Source organism: Gymnogyps californianus, chromosome 3 (genome assembly GCF_018139145.2).
Source record: "Gymnogyps californianus isolate 813 chromosome 3, ASM1813914v2, whole genome shotgun sequence".
Classification (NCBI taxonomy): domain Eukaryota; kingdom Metazoa; phylum Chordata; class Aves; order Accipitriformes; family Cathartidae; genus Gymnogyps; species Gymnogyps californianus.
In genome coordinates this window covers 28,092,979-28,119,213 of record NC_059473.1, presented here as the reverse complement: position 1 = coordinate 28,119,213, position 26,235 = coordinate 28,092,979, and the positions used below count along the sequence as shown (strand labels likewise).

Genomic DNA, 26,235 nt, shown 5'->3' with positions numbered 1-26,235 from the left:
CTGGAAGAATGAGTTCCCACACAATTTCCTCAGCTGGTCTGCTAAGGGTCCTTTAGCCTCAAACAAGTCAAAAGAGAAGACTTTCACAACTGCAATATTAATACTATAAAAGCAATCCAAGCATGCTCATACTCTTCTCATAACCTATTAATCTGCTTCTCCTTCATTCAGCTTTGTTGAAAGATACAGATTGTATTTTACATCACTTTTTCATAAAATGCCGTAATTCAATATTGACTGCAGCCCATGCTGAGTTTTAACTCAGTATTTCTCAGCTTGGGTCAGCTGAGAAGCATCCACGCATCTGTAACTCCGTTAACTACATGGCTGCCAAAGCAAGCAGGAGTTTGGTTCATGTTATAACAGATGCCCTTTCAGATTTCCTTTATTCCAGCAGAGAATTTGAACACTGCTAGCAGCTTACAGCTTTATTGGGCAATATTGTAATTTGGACTGTTATCTTCCACTGAGAAAAGATTCCACATTTTATGACACTGTCCATTAAAAGCTCTCTAGAACACTACTATGGTATTTAAGAGGCATGAAACACTTTGCTAAGTAACAGTCACTTCTATTGAGCAACTATTCAGGAAAAACACCAAAGGTTACCTAGCATTTCAAGAACAAAAAACCAGGATTGATGGTGTTACCTTGATAGGAATGGGATATCCATCTAAAAGAATTCCTTACGGGCACAAGCTATGAGCGTAGATGCCAAAGCTGACTCTCTGATTACCTTATTTTTAACAGGAAATTTAAGGAAATCATTAACAAGTGACGATGTTATAACAGATGATCACATTGCTTGAGAAAGACAGAGATTTTACAGCATGTCTAAAATCTAGGCAGGACATGCGTCAAAAATTTTTTTATTCAATCCAACCACGAGATAAACCATAGAGGGCTCGCTTCTTGTATTTTTTATCTAGTAGTACAGAGTGCATAGGAGAGGCACAGGAGTAGGGCTCCTCACCTCCTGTAGCCTGCAGGCTACAGTAACGGCTGGAGCATTTCTCTATTGTTCCACACCATGAGAAAGCTTTCATTTCCATGCTCCGACTCCTGCAGGTTTGAACAAGTCATGCTTCTGTATCTAAGAGGATGTTTTAACTTAAACCACAGAGTCAAATCTTCAGGTACATACACTGAGATTTGCACTTTGTCAACTGAGGATTGATTCATGAATGTCTTCTAATTACAACTTTCTTGTAAACATGAAAAAACCCCACTAGGAAGCCCCATAAGATATTCTTATCGAAACATCATCTAATTCTACACAAGCATTAATTTCTTTTAACATCTTTGAGAACAAAAGAAGAAAAAAGAAAACAAAGAAAAGGCAAACCAGTAAGACAATCAGGGGAAAAAAAAGTGTATCTACTGTTTCAGCATACTTTATTTATAAAGCATTTGTAGCTCAGGTCAGCTCAGAGGTGTACATAGAGATCCCTGTGAATCATGCAGAGGCATCTATTTGTAAAGCTACTGAGGAATACAGAAATATCTTGCATGTTTCCATCTGGAATTGTTTTCAGAAATGCCATCTAGAGGGGCAATGCAGAAACATGCTGTCAAAGAATAAACAGCATCTTTATGTAAGGCAATTAATTCTCCAAATGCAGTCCAATCTGTGAATGGCTGGTAAACAAATGGGGTAACTGCCAATATAAATGTTTATTTAGGAACAGAGGCAGCTTCAAAACAAGCAAAAGTTTGTCTCAAGCAGTTAGTGTGCACACTCTGCAGAGAAGGAGCATGAATGGCTCTAAGCAAACGCTCAGTGGAGCTCTGCATGTGAATTCCAAATATACAGAAACATTTTAAAGACTTCAGTGTTATTAACAGTCCAGCGAACTGATCATCATGACTTTTTTTATTTCCTCCAGTGACACTTAGTATAAGCTGTTATTAAAGCAAATAAAGTCCAGAAAGCTATTTGATCCACATCACTTGTACTAGAAGATCCACTAAATGACATGAAGATAATAGTGCATAACGAGAATGTAAACGTTAGTTACTAACTAGCAGCTACAGCCATTTGACGTTTTACAAATCTTAACTTTTTAAAAAGGTTTTATTCTAAAAGGGGAAGATCTAAGGAAATAATTAAATATTCTTAGATTTTGGAACAACTTTAGAATGAGTTAACATTTTCATTAGAAAAATATCGCTGTAATTTTGAAATTGTAAATTCAAGAAGGAGAATATGATAACGGTACTTCCTCTATTTGTTCAAGTACAATTAAATTGCTTGGATTACAAGTAGTAAATGTAATTACTGGATATGACATACTGAAATGGTAAAATGTAGCCTTCTGAAAGGACAAATCTGGTCTATGAATGTGGATTTTTTTTGTCCACATGGCAAATTCTAGATCAGCTCACAAGCAAAATAAGATGCACTCCAACTATGGCATAGCAGGGAGCTCTCACCCTAAACGTTATTGAAAATATCCTTTGGCTGAAGCATTAGGAACCACATGGTTTTAAAGCAGAAATTTTCAGCTAGCCGGTATTTAGTCCCTGTGGTCAGAGCACGCTGACTGGCTGACAACTGTGACGTCCAATGTACCACTGGATGGTCACATTTAGTAAGAAGTTATGCCAAGATACAAAGGCATATCATTAAAGAGCCTGATACTGCAAGGTGCTGAGTCTACTGGGAGTGCAGAACATGCTGTGCCTGCTATGGCTGAGGTCAAAAACCATAATTATTTCCATAGACACTGAAACAACTCTACTGAATCTCTTGAACACGACACTTACAGAGGAACATGTTTGCTCCACAAAATCTAAATGCAGTATCAGAGTAAATTGCCATTGGAGAGGGATGAAGTTAGCTAGCTTGAAATATGGTACTTCCTTTATTCCCTTCAAGCATTTCAGTCTCTGGCTCTGTGACAGGTTATTTTTTCAATCTGCCTTTTCACAATATTTTATTTCTTATGTAAATGAGATCTGGAATTTACGTACTTCTCACAGTTCTAGTCTCACTTCGAAGATTTCTGTCTCAGTATACTTGAAAGAAAGGGAAGATAATTATCATAGAGGATAACAAAAACTGATGCCCTTTCAAAAGGAATGGGAATTTTGAAACAGGCTTTACTGTGATGAGAGACTCTGCAGTAAGGGTCACATCTATCTGCCATGCCTGGTGCTATCTGCTATGCCTGATAATTCAGTTATTGGTTGCTGACACAATATACAACCTCTGCTTTCCTACACTAGGATTCTGAATCCTCCAGAAAAGTGGCAAAACAGAAACATGCAATGAAATGCATGACATTCACAGATATCAGGATCAGTCCCTGGAATTTTGTTTTCTATGAGAATCAAAAACCAAAGAGAGGCTTAATTTTTTCCTCATTGTTCAAACAGCTGAAATTTTACAATAGCCTGTACCTATGAAGTTAATGCCCAAGTGGCAAAAGTTTTGCCATTCTCTAGAGCAAAAATCTCAAATTGCGATTTGCAGTCACAAAACCCAAAACAATGACAAGAAAAACATAACAAAACCCTCTTCAGAACCAGAAGATATTCTCCTGTGGACTGAATCTCACAGTGCTGGTTGTCACTGAACCCGACCTTAAAACAAATCTGCAGCACGTATCTGCACCTTGGCTTGTTACAGCCTGTTCCATTCAATGTACTGACTGCTCCCAAGTGACTGATAGGAGAAAGCGATAGGTGTCCTTGGTAAATACTTGGCGGTGTTTAAGAATCAAAAGGAAAACTCTGGGCTAAGAAAAAAGTTTATTAAGTCTCTTTAGCTGTTATATGCTCTTAGCTGACAAGATATTTCCATTCAATAGAACTACTGTGATTTTTTAACAGCTGTAAGATGCAACTGTAAACAATCTGAAAAGGAACAAATGTTTTCAGCCCTCAGAAGTTGTGAGCCATTGTGGCGGTTATTTTTAAATACAAGTCCATGAAATTACTTGTTATGAAGAACAAAGGATTGATATGTACTTTTGATAGAAAAATCTACCTACTGTCATTCTTAAACAGAACAAAAACCTAGAGGGAGGAAGATTGTGCAGCAATAGCAAACTCCTTCTCACAAACATAAGGTTACTTCATAACGATCATAAAATTTCTTGATGAGGGTTAACAAGGAGCAATCTCCCAAGCTTAGCAGGAAAACTCTACTGTAAGTTTTTCCTTCAGCAGAATATCAAGAACATATTGTCCAAAAGCAAGAGTTTAATGACATTTGGTTAATGAATTTTAGTAACAAAAATGTTTTGAAAGTCAGAGGTTTAAAACACCAAGCAAAATTATCAAAAGTTTATAATAAATGTACTAGAGCAGTCAAAGGTTTGTTCTTATGTTATAAAAGCTCTTTCTTTCAGGGTAAATTATATTTCCTTTTTTTAATCTATCTGCTGTTCAGAAAGATACCCCCCCCTAATTTTTAAAAAGTATTCTTGGGAAGTGGGAAAACACTGTCAGTTATGGAACAGCCCATTCCAGATAGGAATATAGAGAATATTGTTCACGTGTTCCTTGCAATTATCAGCTTTAGACATCCACTGCGGAGAGCTAGGGAGAAGGAAGCTAATTTTGAAAAAAAAATGAGAGGGTTTATTTACACACTGAATGATGCACAGTGTTGATTTCTGCCCTGTATTTAAATTACAATGTTATTTTATTCTAAAGTTCTCATTTCAGTGAAACTAGGCATGTTGAAATTCATCAAGAATCTGTAGCTATCTAGGAACTAAACAAGGAGGTAAATTTCTTTACCTAGTCATGGTGTACCTATGTTATGTTACAGTGCATAAGGATAATGATTCCTTCTAGCTGTAGGCTATGTTAATCTAATATTGTTAAATTACTATATAGAAGGTCTAATAAAGGAAGTTCTAGCAAAACCACAAATGTTAAATCCTGACCAAGGTCCTGAAGTGGGACGGAAAAGGAAAGTCTTGGGGCTTTGCTCTAGCACCGCACAAAAAGGTATCCAAAATTTCCCCCCACAGTATTTTAATAAATTACTTCTGTGATGTTCCAGAGAAAAGCACATGGTCAGAGAGGCTCACTATTTCACCTGCTTCTAAAAAAATAAAAATAAAAATTTATGTTATGTTAATGACTTCATTTTATATTATATTGATGTCTCTAAAACCCACCCCATGCCTAACACAACTCCTTCAGAAGTAACTGAAGGCTGTATTGTTGTTTTTAAAGAGGAAATCAGAAACTCCACATCAAGTAGAGCACATGCCACTACAAAGAGGTTGCCATTTATTGTTATCTCTGAGCACAGCCACATAAATTTTACTAGTGTTTTACGACAGCAATGTTATCACTTAGCTGTATTGCTGGGCAAGCTACAAATCTGAAGTTTTTCAGTCTGGATAATGACTAGTCCCTGAAATAATGAGGAGTAATAGTTTGATGACAACCACTGTGCAAGTTCAAACAGTGAATAGAAACTTGTATGACCCACAAGAGAGGAAGGATCAGACTCACACCTGGTCTCAATATGTTCATGAAGTAGAGATTTGCACTCACTTACAGTGGGTCTAGACACTAAATTTGCAAATCCCTCCCCACTGGAAGAAAACTGTGTTTCTTATCTGCCTCTCATAGTATTTTCTCCCTTTAAAACTGGTTCCTAAAATGTAAAGAGAAGTTAAAGCACCATTGCTATTCTTTATTCTAGTCTTCACAGTTCCAAAACAGAAGTCATACCTCTCCCTAGAACAGAGAGTATGGAAATGCAACTGAAAGTGGAATAAAGACGTAAACAAAAAATGAGCTCAGAAGAAGGGTTATGAACTGAATTTGGTGCTCTAGGAAAAAAAAAGCACAGCCAGCCAATGTGCTGTATTGAAATTCCATTAGACTGGGAAGATAGGAAACTAGAGTTCATTTCAGTGTTAATGGAAATTGAAGAGCCAAGTCTATCGGGAGACATGAATTCAGCAGGTTTTCTGTTGCTTGTTTTTCTCTCGGCCACACTGCAGTTTATTAGTATATATCAGAGTTTCTCCTAACAGAGTATGTTTTGCATTCAAATCGGATTGAGGAAGGTAGGGTCTTCCTAATTCAGGATACAGAGCTTCTTTCTCACATTAGAAATGTTCTGTAATCTATCTAATATTTTTACTTCAAACATAACAAAACAAATTGTGGTGAATCTTTCTTTCTATATGTCTATGCACTTAGTTATACTGGCATGTTTGTTTGTTTAGTTGTTATTATTATCATTTCTCTCTCCTTTTCTCTAGTGAAGGAGGAACAGGAAAGAGGAAAGAAGGGAACATTTACAAAACTAAATCTCTTTTTAAAATGATTTGTTTTTTAATGTATTTGAGAGAAGTTTAAAAAATAAAATACAAATCTTCAAATGCTTCTAGAATATTTCTTAAAGCTATGCAAAAGCTATTCTCCAGAAGAAATTCACTTGACAGGTACAAACCAGATGTACCAATTAATGAAAAGCTCAAGAAGAAAAAGTTAATTTTCACATAAATTAAATATATTCCTGACTATTGTAACATACAAAAGTTTTGTCAGATTTGTGTTATAAATTACCTCTAGTACATGAAGCTATTCATGAAAGGCAAGCTTCATAAGTTTCAAACATATGTGCACCTACATTGTTCTATTAAACTGACTGAGAAAATTTGTCAGTAAAGTTTCTTCTGCGCTGATGTCTGTAGGATTCTGACCTAGAAATATCATATAGTATAGTATAATAAAAGTATTATTCTGAAATTTTTTCAGTAAGAAAATAACTGCATTGAGATGAATTGTTATATTCCCAATATTTGCTAGTTTCCTGTAGCTTGTCCAAAGTCTGTACTCAGGATTTTAATTTTCAGTCCCTTTGTGGTGGAAGCAAGATACATCTAGTCACACTGAACGCTTACCTGTCGACTACTTCTGAACTTATTAGCCAGTTTAATCAACTTTGCCAGAAGCACAGTACCTACAAATTCCATGAAAACAGGAAACCAATGAGACATTAAAAGGCCATACTATTACCTTTGTACTAACTGGAAAAGGCTGCAGCACAAACTCATGCCTTATCAGACAATCCACAAAGATCGACTAAAAGATAATTTTTTTCTTGAGCACAAAAACAATGCAAAAGTAGTATAGCAATAATGTAAACCTATCTCAGGAAAATAAGCTAACATTCATTTCTTAAGCTGTTTGTAGACAGTGAGCTTAGATTTTGCTCTATGATAGTGGGCAAGTCCATGACCCATTTAGAATCCAATTACTTTTAGAAAAACGTCCAAAGCAGCAATCAAGAGTGATCTACCCCAGAGGAGCTTGACATGTAGGAAACTGACAGACTAAGATATCACATTGTTGTGGGTGTACACATTAAGATTTTCCTTGTATTTTATAAACTAATATGACAAGAACAAATAGAATGGACAGAACAGTAAATAAAAGAATGAAAAAATTCCAAAAAGACGGGTTTCTAGGAGGAGTCCTGCCCTCTGTTCCACAGCAATAACAGAGAAATTCTCTCCCAATATTTTCTCTTTATATTTTTACAAGTCATTTGTTGATTTTCTAAAAAATGTTCGTGTAACAGCATCATTGGTACTCAGCCCACATCCTAAGACAGTTGCATCCACTCTTTGTTATAGATCCTACCTTGCCCCCCCATTTTGTCCCCAGAATCGTCAGGAATTTAGCCATTCCATTAAAAAAAAAAATTAAAAAATAATTTTTTTTAAAATTAGATTTTCTGTTCCACAAAGATACGCTCGCAAATTACACAAGTTCAGGTTTAGATGTGCATAGCCTATACATTTGGATAGCCCTATGTCTACATTTCTCCTACAGTGTTCAATAAAACAATGACAGTGGTTACACAATGGCCCGACCCAAGTGATAGGGTCAGAACTCAGATCCAGAGCTTTGGCTGCATCCATAGGGTAGCTCACAGCAACTCTTCCACCTCACATGCATTCCCACATAGCTCAGAAACAGGAGGAAAATGGTTCTAAAGTTATAATGCAGATACAGCAGCATACATTTTACAGAAACAATTACAGACCGATCTTAAACTTTTCCTGTATATTCCTGTCCAAAATAGGTAACATAACATGAATGGCTAACTTAAGGTCTAAATGTTTATCCAAACTTCATAGTGAGCATGAAGTTTTCTAACAGTTCATTACCATTATATAAGGAGTGTCATAACTTTTTTAAAAAATAGCCATTCTACAAAGGAGTCATTTACTACTATCATCTTGAGAGAATAGCATTTAGGTAAATCCTTTCTTGACTGGTTCACTGATCAGCGCATTTGTCTGAAACATCCAGAGTGTTTGACTTGCTATAATCTTACTTATGTCATTAAAACAAAGTTTTGTGCCAATTTGAAGAAACTTCTTAAGACTTTCTACTGATTGTTCTTAGAGACAACGTCATGTAAAAGTTTATACCTTTTTGATCCTGTCTTTTTATGATGAAAAATACAGAAAAATAAAATATTGCCTTATTTTTTTATTTGAGAGATGGTACAGTTTTCAGTGGTTATAAGAGTTCAAAATGGCAATTTAATGCAGAAATTCCTTAAACCACTTTTTTGTGCTTTATAGTCTTTTGTTTAGAGAAGCAAAGGTAAAATGGCTCAGTAGCTCAGCAGGCTGGTGCACTTAAGTTATAATTGTTTTTCCTGGGTCCTACATCAGGGGCAAATAGCATAGGAATTAATAAACACCAGGAAGTAAAACTTCTTGCTATTGATTCACAAGCTACTTATTTGTAGCTTTACTATCCAAGAAAAACAATCAGTGCTACTGTATGCCATGATTTCTGAAACATTTCTGTGTTTTCTTAAGAAAACACAAAGACGTAACTTTTAAACTGAGAAAGTAACTATGTCAGTGTATATTGGCTTTTATTGCAGGAAATAAGCATGGTATATCATTTTTAGTTTGGTTGTGTATCATGCAGTGCAGAAGCCAGAAACACACTCCTTTTGGCTGGAAAGGGCAGGGTCTTAAACTGTGGACAAAAATAAATAATTTCATGAGAACTTAATTGCAATGAAACATAACTATTCCCCATGAAACCCTCTATTTTGCATAGGTTTGGAAAGAATGAAGAACAAATCAGAATTAGAGAAAAGATTAAAATGTACTTTACCTTAAGCAAAAGCCCAAGAGGAAGTATTCAATAATATGACACAGTAGCATAATCTAAAAATACTGATAAACACATAGGAAAAACAAGCCATACACTTTGACTAACCAGAAGAAACTCTTAGTCTGCACACATGTTAAGTAGTTTTTTCCCATTTAGCAAAAGCAAAGGAATATAACTGAATTTCAGTAACTGTTCTGAATATCCTTCTAGAAAGGAGTTTCTTTTGTAAGACCATCAATTTAGAAAATTAATGATAACAAGCGACATACTGCCAAGAGAAAACACCCCTAAATCAGCACACCTTCATAATCTGTATCTGACAATCCTGAGACAGTGAGGTGAGGAGCTCTCTGGATTGTTTATGTTTACTTTTAGATATTTTGGAATATTTCCAATAGGGAATCTCCAGAATTTTTGTAAAAACAGAAATTCTGACTTGTTATCAGGTTATTCTAAGCTAGCCGGCCTGTCACTCACCCAGGAAGATCTGATTCCTGAAGGTATTGATAAAGGCCAAATATAATTAATGTCACTTGCCTCACGTCTTTATCAAGTCTTGGTAAATAAACCTTCTTCTGCTTTTTTGAGGAAGATCAATTCGCGCTAAAGGCTGAAGAAAATGTGTCTTACAATTATACTTGCCATGTCTAGCTTTACCATTGTCTGTCTTCTGGATGAGGGTTACAAAAACAAAAATTGAACTAAAAAGCTCAGTCTTTCTTGCGTGTTTTATCAGTTGATTGGTTGTTCAGTATTTTTTTAAGCACTATTCACTTAAGGAGAAAATAGTAATACGTTCTGACTACAGATTTTCAATCTGAAAAGCATAGAAAACGTGGTGCCTCAAATGCTTCCTACTTACTCATGTCATTAGAAATAAGCACTGGCCCTGTGAAGGTCATTTCTATCTCTTACAGTCTTTCATTCCCTCTGAACATGTAAGATCTCTGACTTTCTTGTCTCTTTTTCCCCCCTAACTCTTTGCTCCCAACTACAAGGTGCTATCCTTATCCTAATGAAGTCAGCAGTAATTTTGTCATTGACCTCAATGAGGCTAGGATTTCCCTTCTCACATTCCTTTTAAAAGGACAATACAGCCTCCAACCAGAACACCCTCAGCGTTTCCACTATTTCTGACTCACTAATCTTTTTCTCCCTCAATCACAAATAGCAAAGCTTCATTGTATACAGTATCAAAACGGGGGGGGGGGGGAACGACGACACACCACCACAAGAGAGCGAGAGAGAAAGAAAAAGCCACTTCCTGAGGAAACCTCATCTTTATTTTCCTTTCATCTGTGCTCCCTAGCAAACACCATAAAGGCACAATGGAATAAAAATCACAATCACAAATAAAAGCTCTACAGCGACATCTATTCCTCATATGACTGTAGATGTTAACCACTCACATGGTTGGATACATTACATTATCACGTGAACAGTACATCTTTACTCTCTTCTGAATTCCCAGCTTCAGCTTTGGGGATTTCCATGTTTTATTTCCTATTTTGCTTTCTATTTTACCTTGCCTATTCTCCAATTCCCAGCAAAATTACCACGCACCTAGTATATATGTTTGTTTTCTCGTGGTGTTGCTTCCATTACTTGTCTGAAATCATGAATCAACAGACACTGCCTGACAAACTTGTTGAGACAAATGCTGCTTTACAGAGTGAGTTGAAGGCAAACATCCCTATTGTCCCTAATTTACTATCAAACCAGAAAAATAAAAAAGCTCTATTCAAAAGGCAATGATTTACACCATCTTAAATAATATTCCTCTTCCATATATGAAACCACTGTAATTTGGAATGTCTATTTATCCAAAAAAATCACATTGACAAATATAAAGATCTTCCCATTAAGACTAAAAAGTACTAATTTTACTTGATTCCTTTTCTCATCTGGAGGTGATATGAACAATGTTATGACTTGGTTTGTTGTCTAGTTCCTTGAAAAGCTGTTCTTGTTCTCACTTTAAATGACAAATGAATTTTGGGGAATTCAGCCTAGACATTATAGGAAGCTGAAACTCTTGATCAAGCCTTGTATAATATGGATTAATTTAGCATGAAGAACAGCTTAGTATGAGGTTCCAGGGTAGAAATTTCAATTCACTATGAGAGGATGCACTCTCTATGCCCTATAAGTGTTCCTTCTACCCTACCTCCAGCTTTCTCTCCCAGTCCTGAGCAGCAGTACTGGGCAATTATTCCACATTCCTAGACACTGGACAATTTGGCTCATGGTAATAATGTGTTTATTAGAAATTTAATCTGGACCACATTCTCTCAAGATTATGAGCAAGACCTTTAAGTACAATAGAAATAAAATGGACCTCAAAGAGGAGGAAAATATATATATCTCACTTTCATGCAATTGACCTCATCTGACATAGGTGTCTCTGCGGCCTAGAAGTAGGTACCAAAGCTCTAAAAAGAAGAAAGATAAAAGGCGGACACCTTCCTCAGCTTTCCTAATGCCAGTTTATACAGCTGTTCATTTAGTTCCTATGAATTTGTTTGGCCTCTTCATTTTCCCCATGCTTTCTCCAGGAAGTTTAGGGATGCATTTGCCCTTCTAGAAGCCAAGACAAAGTTAAGCATGCAGAGCATGGTCACTGTTGTGGACCCAGCCCCACAACAGCTACTTCACTACCACCTGGGAACTCTGGAAGAAGGCTCAACTTCAGCAACTGTTCATACAGAGGAGAGATTTCCACATGAAAAGGGCCTATAAAAAAGACAGAATTACAATTCCCAATTTGGAAGAGCATTGGATCCTTTAATGCATTTTAATGCCAGCACAGTTCATTCAGGTCAGAACTTGCTGTAATAAAGATGCCTACTAGCAGCAATATGTTTTATTTTCATGTGAGAAGCACTCAGAGGTGCAATTTTTTTCTTCTCGTTTTTTACCCTCCATTTACAACTGTGAACCTTTTTGCTGAATGTTCCATACAAACAAGAACAAATGTATGAGTGAGAAAGGATACTTTTCCCTTCAGAGAAATCAGGGTCAATCTTAACCAAAAAGCTTCTGTGAAACTGTGAAGGCCCCACAACAAGATCGCAGGGGTCCGAGCAACCGCCTGCTCTTACTGTGACTTACGCTGTTGGAGTATTTGGCCTCCTGAGTCGGTACGATGCGACTCTGAGGTTTCCTGACTGGAGCTAGTTTATATGGGAGTAAGTTATACATTTTTAATCCCTTCATAATAAACAGTCTTTGGAACTAATTGTTACTGTTTTCCTGAGGGGCTTTCGGCCACTTTAACACAAAACGTTAGTACCTTGTATTTTGCATACGAGGAGGTTTAAAATGCACCCCCCAACCTACTGAGAGATTTACGGCAAAATCTTTTTTTTCTTAATGGCACTGTAACTGCCATAGGAACATATTGTAATTGTCAGTTGCAAACCACTGACACCAGATTTAACCTCCTACACAAATACGCATTGCAACTGCTGTTTCACCAGACAAGACATAACTATCCAGCTAGCAAGAGAAAAACATTTAGTCTCTTAATTGCTTTCTGTACAAACTGTATAATTAAAGTTTTGTTCTGTAATTTGGTAATGAAAACAAACAAAACTATTTGTAATCCAAAAAACCAAACAGAATAAAGTCAAAGGAGGAATGAAGGCAATGGCGGGGGGGGGGGGGGGAAGGTGGCAGTGTTTTAATGTATTTTTTCATTCATGGTGATAGCCAGCCATAAGGTCTGTTCAGCCTGTTCTGGAAAGAGCACGATAACCAGCACTCGCAATAAGAATTTTTGTAAGACACAGCACGAATCTCTAAGGCCATGAAATCTCCCAGTACACTTCAAATTCTCCTCCTCTCCTCACTAGAGTCGGTAAGAGCACTCAAAATTGGATTCAGGACCGGAAAGCCAGAGCCACCCTTTAGACTTGCAAAAAGCTTGTTAAGGTCAGCGGTGGAGGTACCTGAGGTGGGAGGGTGCTAGGGAGCACCCTTGCTAGGAGAGGGCTTGGAGGAGTAACACCACAGCACCCAACACATTTAAAATGGGCGTCTAAAAGGCTTAGTCATGGAGAGAGATGATCTCCCAAGGGCTGTACCGCAGCACAGATGTATCTCAGCCGGCAGCCCCTGGTCACCAGCTCCAGCTCACCGCCATTTCCAAAACGAGGTGTTCAGCCCCACTGCAGTGAAGGCAGCAGTAAGACTATCACTGACTGCCTTGAAAAACCACTTTATTTTTGCCCCCATGATGAAGTATTCCAGTATACAGCCTATTTAACTATTTCTAAACTGACATGCCTTTTTGATTTTTTTTTTTTTTATAACTTTGGCAATTTCACTGTGAAAACAGAGATTGTATTTAGCTAGCAACACCAGTTGCCAAAGCAGCACGTTAACGCCCTTTTCAGGAGTAAAGAGAGTAAAACAGAGAAATTCACGTTGCAGTAAGGAGAGAACAAAATGAATTGAACTGAAATGTGTCCGTTTTAAAAATCACCAGTGGGCAATGATCAGTTTTATTGGTATGAAACTGGAACCGCACTTCCAAAGCTGAATAAGTGCTAAGCACATTTACACACGTGAAGTGCAACCATATGTGACTTCAAACAAACTGTGCTGGTTATGAGAGAAAACTTCGTACTTCATTGTTTAGAAAATATGACTTAATTTTTTTTCCCAAGGAAAATTGTTATCACTGGGGGCAGGGAGGGGAGAGAAGGGACAGGAGGTGTCTTTTAAATGGAAACTTTTAGGTTCATTTTGACTTATTGTACCTGAATAATAAGAATGTGATGAAAATTGTAAAACAAATTGCTTAGCTGACTTTACTGTTCATTATGTGCTTCTCTGCATAAGATTTTTTGCAACCATAGTTCAACAGCTGAAAATGTCGCAAATATTATCTTTGTGTAAGGCCTAACACTGGTAAAACTGGAATGGAAAAGAATTATCCTCTGACCATTCTCTTTTTACTTGGATCTTTTTCTCATTAATAACTTACTTAATCCTTATTTGTTAAGAAATATTTAAAAATGAAAACTTAAACACCATCTTTGAGAGAGTAATAAAATATCAAGTAGTACCTTATTTCTCCAATTGTCTCACTGGGGTCAGCATTGGCCTCACAGAAGCAGGGAACAGGCTCAGCAAAAGACCTAAAAAAAGAAAAAAAAAAAAAAATATTAAAAAAAATTAGGTTTACTGATAATGTGCAATAAACTTAAAACCTACAGTAACAAAAAATGAACTGGAAGTCTCCTCAACTTTAATGGAAATATATATGAAATAAATGGTGAAATGGAGAGTTATCTGGGTTCTGTGGCACTACTACACATTAGAGAGTAGAAACACTATCACCTTGGGTCCACAAAACATTAAATTATCCAAAATGCAGGAGAGACAAGTGTGACAAAAGACAAGAGATAAGTCTGTTTGTTCTTTTGTTTGGGGGTTTTTGTGGGGGAAGGGGAGGAGTGTACAGAGGAAAGATGATTTATAAAATCACCTGATTTTACAAATGTCATTAATAAAAACTTAAATAACTCAGCGGTGAGCAACTACATTTTCTCAAATAGCTATTAACACTACTGATTTTTCATGAAAAAAATGTAAGAATCACAAAGCGAAAACCAGGACAGCAGCAGCATGAGAAAGAAGTAGGATGGGATTAGGGTCTGATATTGAAGTCTTAAGCTCATTCTCCTTCCAAATGGACAGCATTTTCATCACAGAAAGATAAATTTTCTCATGTTGTAATATTTTTCCATTACTCTCATATGGCATGGTATTATCCAGAAATGGCTAAAACACTCCAACAGCACTTCTGCAAGCAAGAAAGTCTAGGACCATTACTGAAGAAATCCTGTGGTTTTGTGAGGGCTGTGGGACCAAACTATGAAAAGAGAGCTCTAACATACCTAAAATAAAATAAAAATAAATGAAAAAAAAAAGAGGGCAAAAAAGAAAAAAAAAAAAGAAGTCAAAAAGAGCCTGGCCTATTGAAGTGGATGACAAAAATTCTATAGGATTTTGATCAAAATTACTAATAGTAGTTTAAAATGCTGTCACAGTATTATGATGTGTCAGAAACCTGCATTCCTTGCCCTCACTCTAAATTCTCACTGGTCTTCTTTGGGATGTCTGAAGATTAAACTAGACCTTACCGAGACATTTCAAGTTATTTGGCTTAATACAAGAAATGGTGGTGGAAATACTGACTTACTCACTGATTTGCTCAGAGCAATGTTCTCAAAGAAACTAATACATAAGTAAAGGGAAAAGGTGCTGCCACACAAATACAGATTCAGGAAGTCATAAACCAAACAAAAATCTAAAGGTCACAGAGAAGAAATATTTTTCACTTTTTCTAATATCAGTGCTATATGTCTCCCTTTTAAACAAGAAGAATTGGAGATTCACATCAATGAGGTGAATTTGACACTGAAACCTATATACAAACTGCCAAAATGAACCTAAACCAAGAGTAAATTATTTCTTAACTGTTGGAGCCAAAGGACAGGGTGACATAGCCTAATGTCCTTAGATCCTTGCTGATGTCTCAGTGGAGATGCACCTTATAGCAAAGGGCAAGCTATGTGGCTCAATGCAGGGGTAAGTGCTGAAAAAATAGCACCTGTGTTTATGCACATCAAGGAAACACAACGGTGCTTCGGTGCTTTCAGTCTTTAAATGCTCAAATTCAAAGGTTTAGTCATCAGCACTTCCACACTAAAGAGTGCTTCATGCATGGAGGTGTCTGCTGAAGCCAGTGTAAGGGGGGAAACTGGTCTTCTGGATAATAACTCTCTGCTAGCTATTGTTCCAACTTCCAGAAACTGCAAGCTATTTATGATTAGATGTTGATAAACAAAACGTAGATGCCTAAAATAATTACTTTAACCCACAATCACTTGCAGTAAAAGAGGAAATGTGTTAACGACCTTAAAATAACGAATTTGTTACCACAAAAATACTTAATAATAGGACTACAAATCTAATAGTCTTCACTCTATTCACAAGGGAGCTTTCCTTAACCAAGCTGGGGCTTGGCTTAGGATTTTATTATTGTGGAAAGCGATGGGACATATTCAGTAAGCACACAGGGTCAGGAAATAGAGTTTTACGTCATATCCACAGTAAACTGCACCACAGAACACATAGTCTGGGTTTAAGTGAGATACTGAAATTAGTTTAAACAAAAGGCACTTTGACTTACTACTGCAGGCTGAGCCTTTCTATGTGCTAAACAGTGAATTAAATAATGGTTTGCTTCTGAAAAGACATCACTTATGGTCACCCATAAAAACAGTGCCGACTTTCAGCTACACATGCCTATACTGAAAAAAGACATAGCTGATAATGAAAACATTTATTTATCATATTTTATGCATTGATTCAGTTTGTATACAGTACGACAGAATGGGTTTACAATGATAAGCAAGAGGGTAATGCGGTGGTAGGACAGTGATGTGTAAAACATTTTAGATCCTTGTGCTTAGAAAATAAGCAACCACAATATCTGTGGCAGTCAGCAAACTTCTGGAAGGCTTCAGAGAAAGAGAAAAACAATAGAAAGTTTGTAAAACTATCACTCTCTATTTCCTCAACTGAATAGCTTATGAGTATACTGAAAATATATATCACTTCCACCATCTTTACTTTTCACATCTTTTCAGATCAAATTACCACAATGTGAATTCCTAATATTAAATTTTGTTATGGATCTAATCTTTCTTTTGCAGATCAGCATCTACATTAGCCACATAGACTTAAAAATTAATCAGAGTAGCTAAGCTGATCATTATTATTATTACATTATTATTAACCAAGCTTATATTTGTTGATCTATACTGTTGCTGACTAGCTTGGGCTCCAATTTAGCAGCAACAGATTCCTTTGTCTATGGTGATGGATCAAAGGTCAGACTAACTCCAACCATGTGGAGCCTAATGATAGCTAAGGGAGACCCATGATGAATATAAAAATAGAACTAAAGATAAAGGCTTTAATCACAAGTGACAAATTACATTTTTGATGTGTCAAGTTCAATATTAATTATTTTCAGCTGCTCTGCTTTTTCTTTTGTCTTAAGGAAACTACAGCAATCTGCTGACATGCCTGGAAAAGTTCAGGTGCAAAATGACCTCAGTTCAGTTTGCAGATTTACAGGAAACCATATACTATCCTTGGAGCATTTAAGTACTATGTCCTGTGGAAATACTGTGGCCTGTAAAAAAATTTAAGTCCGGAGATGATACTGCTCTTTTCCCAATTTTAGAACGAGCTAATTCTTCTACTTGTGTTGTGGATTATGGACTGACATAAAGCAAACAAAACCAAACAACAGTGCTCTGCTGGCAGAGAATCAACATTTCTAATTAAATAACTTTGCCATAAATTAAAAACATGAAAGAAGTGGTAACTTCTTTTCCACTTTTCCAATTACGATGTTCCTTCAATATCAGTCTGAGCCATCCATTCCCTTACAGAAAAGACATATATGTTTTATGCATTTTTTGCCACTTCATAAATCTATTGCCTACTCTGATGTTTTGGAAAACATCTTTTATTCATGGTAGAAAGCTAATTAGGCTGCAAAAATGAACATATCCAGAAATTCTTCAATGAGTAGGAGGAAAAATGAATAACAGTCTAGAAGTTTAAAAGGCAACTGAGGTGTGCAACTTGACAGATCCCGAGCTAACAGTTTTTCTTTCTTGACCTTTAAACTGAAAAGTAAACATTTTATGATCATTTAATAGAAATAATGATATTTAATCTGTTGACCATGTGTGATGAACTAATAGCAAAAGCAATTAGGGAAGAACACTGTGGTATTTCAAATATTCAGTTATATGCAGAATCAGTAAAAGCTTTCCCTAACTAAACATAAACCAACTCAAAAGATATGGTGGTCACAAATGAACTCCAAAAACATTCTTAAAACACTGATATCTGCCTGTGATTATTAGCCTGGGATCTCTTAAATAAAAATATCTGAGAGATCACTGTTTATCCTGACTACTGGAGACAGTAATGGTATGAAACAGAAGCACTCAGATTTAAAGAGAGGGGAAGAGAGGGGGGAAGAGCGAGCGAGTGAAAGAGAGAGAGAAAAAAAAGAAGAAAGGAAAAAAAAGGAAGAAAGAAAAAAAGAAGGAAAAAAAGAAAGAAAAAAGGAAGAAAGAAAAAAGAAGAAAAAAAAAGAAAGGAAAAAAAAAGAAAGAAAAAAAAAAGAAAGAAAAAGCAACCTTAAACTTAAGCAAAATTAGGTAAGGTATAAGCTTTGTGGCAGAGGTCTACCATCAAAAGCAGCCATATGCTTCAATGCTGCCAGCGCCATGAAAGCCATTCTGCACTGGGGAAGAGGCCAAAATGAAGAATCATTCTGTTGATACATGGTCAAAATGAGACAAATGAAAGGGCCCAGTGGGCAGGCCTGAAACATGTCTACTTATTTTCTTCTGCTCAAAAGGTATTTCTGGAGATAAGGAAGCATTTCATAAAGTGAAAGAAAGAAGCCCAGTCAACCCACTACATCTATGTCGCTGGGAGGAATGATTTCAATCCTTCATCTCAACCAATAGCTTCCAGCACTGGGATGCAGATGTTATCAATGAAAGAAAGGATGAAAACAGGAGATTCATTTAAACATCTTTTAGCTATTAAGCAGAAGGACTGTGTAAAAGCTTAAACTCCCTGCTTTCTGTCTAAGAGCTGAACACCAAAACTGCAGTGGCTAATAAAGTGGCAGACAGAGAAAGGAAGGATTTGTAGCATGCCGAGGCAGATGAAAGCAGCTTACACCACAGGACCATCAGCAGCTGAAATCTAGCCTTGCTATCTAGCAGGGTCTGACAATCCCAGACCGCAAGTTGTTCTTGTAGAAGACAGGGAGCAACTAAGGGTCTCCAGGAAAGCTGCACCAAAGGATGGGGTTATAAAATAGTTATATGCATGTTACTGTGTTTGTGTCTTTTGCTAGTGCGCGTTTTGGGGGTTTTTTTGTTGTTGTTTGGGGTTTTGGGGGGGGTTCCCTTTCAGAAAAGACACTTTATAAATGGAGAAAATTAGATTATTGAATACCAGGGAGTTTAGTGAAATTTATGAAGGTTTATGGTTTGGGGCTTCAGCTCACTATTTATTTTAAATTGAAGCCTGGTCCTCCTTATTGTCAATCAAGTTCTGGCTAAAGGGGTTACACAGAAATAATGGAGATACACTAGCTGATGAAAAGACACTCACAACACACTATTCTCTGGCTTACACTGATTGATTCCAGTACTGACCTGAGAAAAACCCATATGTATTCATAACATGATAGGGTGTAAATTCTTTCTTCAGCTGTATTCAAAAGCAATCGAAGTAAATTATCTTTTTCTCAGTAGTACCTGACTAACATTCACGAAGAGAGTGCTTGGAGTTATAAACTGGATATAAATGAGTCATCACGCTTTATTGCATTAATGTATGCATGTTTTCAGGGACTGACCTTTGGACTGACCTGTCAGAGGTATAGCCAAGCCATCATCCTCTGACAGGCATTTACTGAGGGAGAAAAATCTTTGTAATAGCACAGAGGAATTTACTAATCTGACATCTAGTTTAGCAGATTAATCTTGGATTTTCTTTGATCATGCCTGGCAACAATGTGCAGCAAGTCGAACCAATCAACAATCATTAATTAAAAGAACAATGAAGAGCAGTGGCTGTTTAGTTGTGAATGGCACACACTGACTGAATATTATGAGTTCTCAGATGAAAGCAACATTTCCTAAATGACACAGATCAGTACTAGATAAGCTTCAAGACAGTTGTATGATGTAAGAGGGAACCCTGAAAGAATGTTATCACAGTCTAGAGAAAGAAGTAAAATGAAACTGGAAAGCTGCCTTTGGGACTCGCATGAACCAAAGCCCTGCGCTGAGATTCATGCAATTAGGCTCATAAACATCACTGCAAACCCTACAGTGGACGCTCATGCATTGCCTGCAAACACTAAGGTTTTAAAATTCTGGTCTCATAAAACAGGTAAATAAAGAACAGTGACCCTGTTAATCTGTCTCAGACTTTCTTCATGTTAGGTGGTACAGTACTGCTTACACAATAGAAAGTTATCTCAAATGCACAGACCCAGATGCTTAGCTGGTGTAACTTCATCTTTTTACTGAAATCAGGGGAGTTATATTTCTTTATACAACTAGAAACGTGACCTCGGATGTTCTGACACTGAATTTTTAATTTCTTGTATTATGTAATGCAGAGAGTTGAGAACTTTGTTGAAAATTTGTTACTCTTACAAAAGTAGACTGAAAGTAGTATCTGGCTCTACCTTTGTGATTGTGAACCAGGCCTATGTTCCTACCTGCATGACATTATGAAGAATGACTAAGCTTTAATTATTCTGGGAAATGAAGTGAATATAAAACAAAAGTGAAATGCTTAAGGGCATTTTGTTTTAATAGAAAAAGTATAAGGAAGTTACAGGCGTGTACCAGCTTAAAACTTTATTACTTAAATAATTGCATAATTATACACTGGGAAAATTGTTTGATGCAAAAAAATACTCTTTAATGTTTGCACAGTTTCTTGTGCTGTTCTAATATTGAATGGAATATTTATGGCCAAGTTTAAGCAGATCTTGTAGAAGTTCAAGGTACTTCTTATTAAGAGTATTCCAGTTTTTCCTTAAAGCTGCTGGTCAGCAAGGAGTGCAGAGGTGACTGGTGAACACCTCCTGAGTGTTTAGAGCAATGAAGCAGCCTAGTAGGTGGGGGGCACTCTGGCACTGTCAAAATTGCAAAGCATACACAAAGCCAAAACCCAAAAGCAGTAATGAGACTAACATCTACAAAGAGGAAATTTCTAATAGTCCACAGCTCTCCAGCTAGCAGAGAAAGGGCTAATAGAGCCAATGGTCAAACCAAAACCAATAATGAGGTACACATTTCAAAAACGCGGCTATTTAAAAAAAATCTGTCTAAAACCGCACAGCAGAAAGTTCACCAACCACCATTTTAAATTAAGGTTTAGCATTTTATAGATAGATGTGTTACAACTTAAACAGAAGGTCTAGGCTCCTTGTGTCGGATACTAAGCAAGCTTATTTCACCTGTGTTAGGCAGAAGATCCAAGTAGATGATACATACCAATCCCTTCTGTTCCAAAATCTATGAGTATTTGTCTAATTTAGATGCCATTTCTAGAGCCATACTCTAAAATGGGTGGAATGACGTTAGCCTACATTTGTCCACTGTTCCCACATCCAAGTATGGTTTCTAGTTATCAGGAAATGAAAATAAATTTCTCTTTCAACAGGTCATGATTTGTCCTTTTTTGATTTTTAATCCCTGTTAAACTTTAAAACTGAGTGCACTTTTTTTGCCTACAGATACTTGCATGTGAGGCTTATCCAGAGTGATGTTTACTCTGGATAAAAAAAAAAAAAAAAAAAAAAAAAAAAAAAAATCTTTGGATTTACTCTGGATTTAAGAAAAAAAATGTTGTTCACTTCCATTGTACTTAAGGAAAAAGTGCACTAATTTAAATTATAAATCATAAATCATCTCTGGCCATAATCAGAACAATTCTACTGCATCTATATTATGAAATCATCTCTTCCTATGGGACACCAACTTATGTTTTCAAATGTGTATATCTAACTTCGAGTGCTGCACCCAATCATCCATAAAAAAAGGTGAAAGATCTACTCAAAGACAAGAAACTAGGGCTCGATCAGTTAAGGCAGACCTGTTAATATACAATGTAGCATCATATCCAGGCACCCTTTCCTCTTCTTCCCTCCGCTGCCAATCACTAAATACCTACTTACACTTATTTGCAGCTGGATCAACTGAAAATAACTGCTGGTGCAAAACCAGGTGAAAGCGTAAATGCACACCAGTAGCTCCAGAGCAGAATACCAAACTCCGATGCCTTGAATACTCTTTACTATAAACCTTTCCTATACAGGGTAAAAGGAACGTGTCTATGCCTGGAAAGTGATTTCATAAGAAACGTTTATTTCATTTCTGTGTCAGGCTTACAGGAATCAAGCAGCAAACTGTACAGTTTCCCACTTGCCTTTGAGATTATTGCCAAATATAATCCCAAGCATAGATGGATAAAGTTGATAAAAGCAGTTTAGATGAAAGAATAGAATTGCAGGCTAGGATGTATTTATGGCTATAAAATACAGTATTTCTGCTATGGAGACCATCTATAGAGTATCTATTCTATTGGTTTAAACCACAAGATACGAGAAAGTGCAGAGGTGCCGAACGTGACTGATGTGATTGCAGCTAACTTAAATATGCCAAACCTCAAAAGGAGTTCTCTTTTAAATTCAGCTGCAGGTCTGGCTACATCTTGCTGCTTCTCCTATGTCTAATACAGAGGAGAACTGTAGAATGGGAAAAGCCTTTGTGGTCTGGCAAGCTGCCCTAATTTCATGAGCACTCCTCTATACCTGAAACTATAATCGTTGACTCTTGAAAACTTAATTTCATTTTTTGTTACAGGAGTTGTAAGAGACCTTTCTTAAAAGGACATTTTTCATCCATGTGTAGGTGCAGGCTAATTTCTTTCATGTCAAGATTTACATTCATTCAACTGAGAAAGTAGTTATATTTCAGTGACTTCACACAGGGTAAATTTTTACCCAGACTCAACACACAATGGTCAAATTTTTGTCCCCACTGGAACTCTATTTTTATTTCCTAAACTACATTTTGAGTAAAGTTTAATCATGCATGTTCACCTGAAATTCAGCAGCCACCATTATAACAACCATTTTGTTACTTCGGAGGCTTTCTGTAAATAGTCTGTATTTTCTTGTGGAACTAGATATACTGCATACCACAGTTCTGAAACTCTGAAATTAAAATGGATTGGGAGGTCGTTAGCAATGTTTGCAAGCAAGATCCCTGTGAGAGGTCTCAAGTTAAGAAATAAAAAATTGAAGATGACATCTGATATGCATATTTCACGAAACAGTATTCAAAGAAGCAAAAACAATAATTAAGACAAGCAAAATTCACATTTCTCTAAATCACTTAGCAATTTCTTCAACCACCCCAGCAGTGTTTGAAGTATATCATTAGAGATGTAGCTCCTCATAACGTAGCTAGAAAAATAGTAACAGTTTTTGAAGAAGTAGTAAGGGAAGTTATTGAGATGAGCTGGAATGAGAGCAGTTAGAGAGCAAGCCAGCAAATAGATTTAGGACTCAAAAGGTATATAAGAAGCTAATATATTGTAATGACACAAAGATTTTCATCAGTCTTAGCTGAAGAAGTCTAAATTACACATAGCAATGATGCATTTTACAAATCATCCCAAATGAGGATTTCTAGAACTTCTCTAAGACACCTCATTGATATAAATACCACACCAACATGAAAAAAAAAATGTATTCTTGTATTTCACAATACAACGTGACCATAGGCTCTAGTCTTTTAGTAACATAAGTCAAAATGAAGGGTACTCAGTAGAAAAGAAACGTTAAATTTGATATGTGATACCTTCAGATAAGACAAACATTTAAATCGAATTATGCAGAATATTATAATGCTGATTTGCATCATTGTAGGTCTTTCTTCAAGGACTAGAAATAGGTATTTTGAAAAGGGAGGACAACGTAAAGCTCTCTCTCTCTCTCTCTGCTTGGCCAAAAGGACATTAGAAAAAGCTGCAGCCTTTATGTACAGGGGAATGAACGATTTTTCTTGATCTCTGAAGAAGGATAAGAATTCCACATTTAGGGAGGCAGGAAAGGAGAACCAACTCTTAAAATGCAGCCCTGTAAATACAGGGAAGGAGTTATTTAACATGGTGCCTCTAACACCAGGGGCCTGGGCTTGACGAATGAAGGCACCCTTCCAGTCCTATGTCCCCAGCTGCTACGGAATATTCCTTTACAAAAATAAAAAGCATTGTGCAGAAACACGTGAGCCTATGAAGCTGCTAAGGGACCTGGAGAAGTTTGGTTCCAATGTTAGAATTATGTAATTCAGAACTGACTTTGAAAACATTTATCACATGATTGTGAAATCTACCACATGGATCTTACCTCTGCATACAATTACATACTGTACCAGACTGCAAAAGCTTGTAAAAAGAAGGAAAAAAAAAATTGTGACACTATCCAACAAAACAATAAATTCATTCCCAAATAAACGGAAGGGACAAAAATAAAAAGCCAGTTTTGCATTTACAGCTAATGTCACAGAAGCCCTTTACATCATATATGCACACTCAATGTAAAATGAGAGATCATGAATCTTAAGGGAATTTATCATCTGACTGCTTTGCGTAGAAAACTAATTGCCTCTCCCCAGCAGCTTGGCCTGGCCAATGGTATTGGGCAGGAAAAATTTTTTTGGCACAGTTGTGCACGTATCCCTGCTGAGTTCACAAGGGAACCCCACACACAGTACAGTATGTTCAGGTGCCTAGGGTTTCTCACTAAAAAAAAAAAAAGAAAAAAAAAAAGAAAAACACTGTCTATTTTAAAGCAGAACTTTTAATCTTAAAAGCAGCTAGCTATGAAATCAAAATGAAATCATTTTGTTCTGTGTGAAACTGTCCCAGTGAAAGAAACTGTGAAATGGATAGCAATCTGAGGTGCAATTTTCCATTGCATATGTTTTTCAAAGATAAACATCTGATCAGAACAGTTTGCTGTTAGTAAGTGAAAATAAGAACCAGAACTAATACAGTAACTGCCAGCAGCTTCCAGATCATTAACTATTGTTTATTTCTCCTCATGTTCAGACATCAGACTGGAGTGATGGAAGATATAGTCATTAATTTGGGAGTTATTTCAAGATGTTCCCATAAACACTGAATCAGGATACTGGCAAGCTGCCTAAGAAAACTTGCTGCCAAGAACTGGTTTGGTTTTTTTTTTCTTTTTGAGTAGTGATTTTTATTGTTGATATTATTTTCTGCTTTCTAGTCCCTGCAATGGACCAACTATGGGTAGATCATCAGAGTTTATACAAGAACTGACTTTTTATACTTTGTTCTGCAGCTACAGATGTTTTTTTGCCTTCGTTACAACAAACCCTTTAAAAATGTTGCATCATAAAACATCAATTATTCTGTTCCTGACCTCTCTCATGGCAGCCAAAGGGGAAAAATTTGTCTTGCCTTACTTAACAGAAGCCTATTAAAGTGACAGGTGAGCTGTCAGAAATAATTAAACTAAAGTAATCTGCAAGATTTCACAGAAAGTATGTCTGTCCTTCCTGACAATCCCATGTTTATAGAGTCTATCCCACTTCTTAAAAAACAATAAAAAAAAAAAGAAAAAAAGAAAGAAATCCAATCAGCTTTATCTCTGTTGATGGTTTGACTAGGGCAACAGTGAAAGTGCTAATCTGTCACTAGAATAGCAATAAGAAATTGTTGTAAACAACATATTAAGCATGAACTACTAATAGGATTGTAAAGGAAATATTTGAAAGTTAGGGGCTCCATGTTCTTACATATAGGCTAACTCTCCTGGACAAGCCCATAGTAAATGATAGAGCTGTCACTGAACAGGACTAAAATATTTCATGCATCCTGAGACTCTGAATGCTTACCAGAACTCTTAGTTTACACGGTTATTATATAATAGTTGGATGGTGCATGGAAGTATCAGAAAACCAAGAACTTATTTGGAATCTTACTATGGTTACATGGTTGCCACACTTAGTGCATCATGAAGCTATTGCTAGTTGATGCACATGATGGCAGGTTAAACTAAACATTAATATAACAGCTTGTAGACTTTCCTGAAGAACCAAAAATTGTACAAAGTAATTGAAGTTTATAAGCTTACACAATAATTTTCTGACACCACTGATTATTTCAAATACTGTGCATCGCTGTCAAAGATAACATCTTATACGAGACCTTTTTGTCTAGCTAGAAGAAGAAAAAATAACACACAGAAGTTTTTTTCTGCTCAGACTAAAACTCCAGACTTCCCAAAGTCTGTATCTAAGTTCCAGCTAGTATGTGGCACAGAAAAAGAACATAACATTCAGGTTTAGATGGAGGGGGAAAAAACATGATTAAAAAAATAAATCCAGAGCATAAAATTCTATTGCTAAGTTAAAGGAACTTATA

General features: G+C 36.5%; 1 long non-coding RNA gene across 1 annotated transcript in view; it reads right to left on the bottom strand.

Moving 5' to 3' along the window:
* The window catches only part of LOC127014913 (uncharacterized), a 226,161-nt gene that overhangs the window by 63,999 nt on the left and 135,927 nt on the right, over positions 1-26,235 (bottom strand). The window contains exon 3 of the long non-coding RNA XR_007766242.1: positions 14,202-14,273. This is a non-coding gene — a long non-coding RNA (uncharacterized LOC127014913). The remainder of the gene's footprint in view (positions 1-14,201; positions 14,274-26,235) is intronic.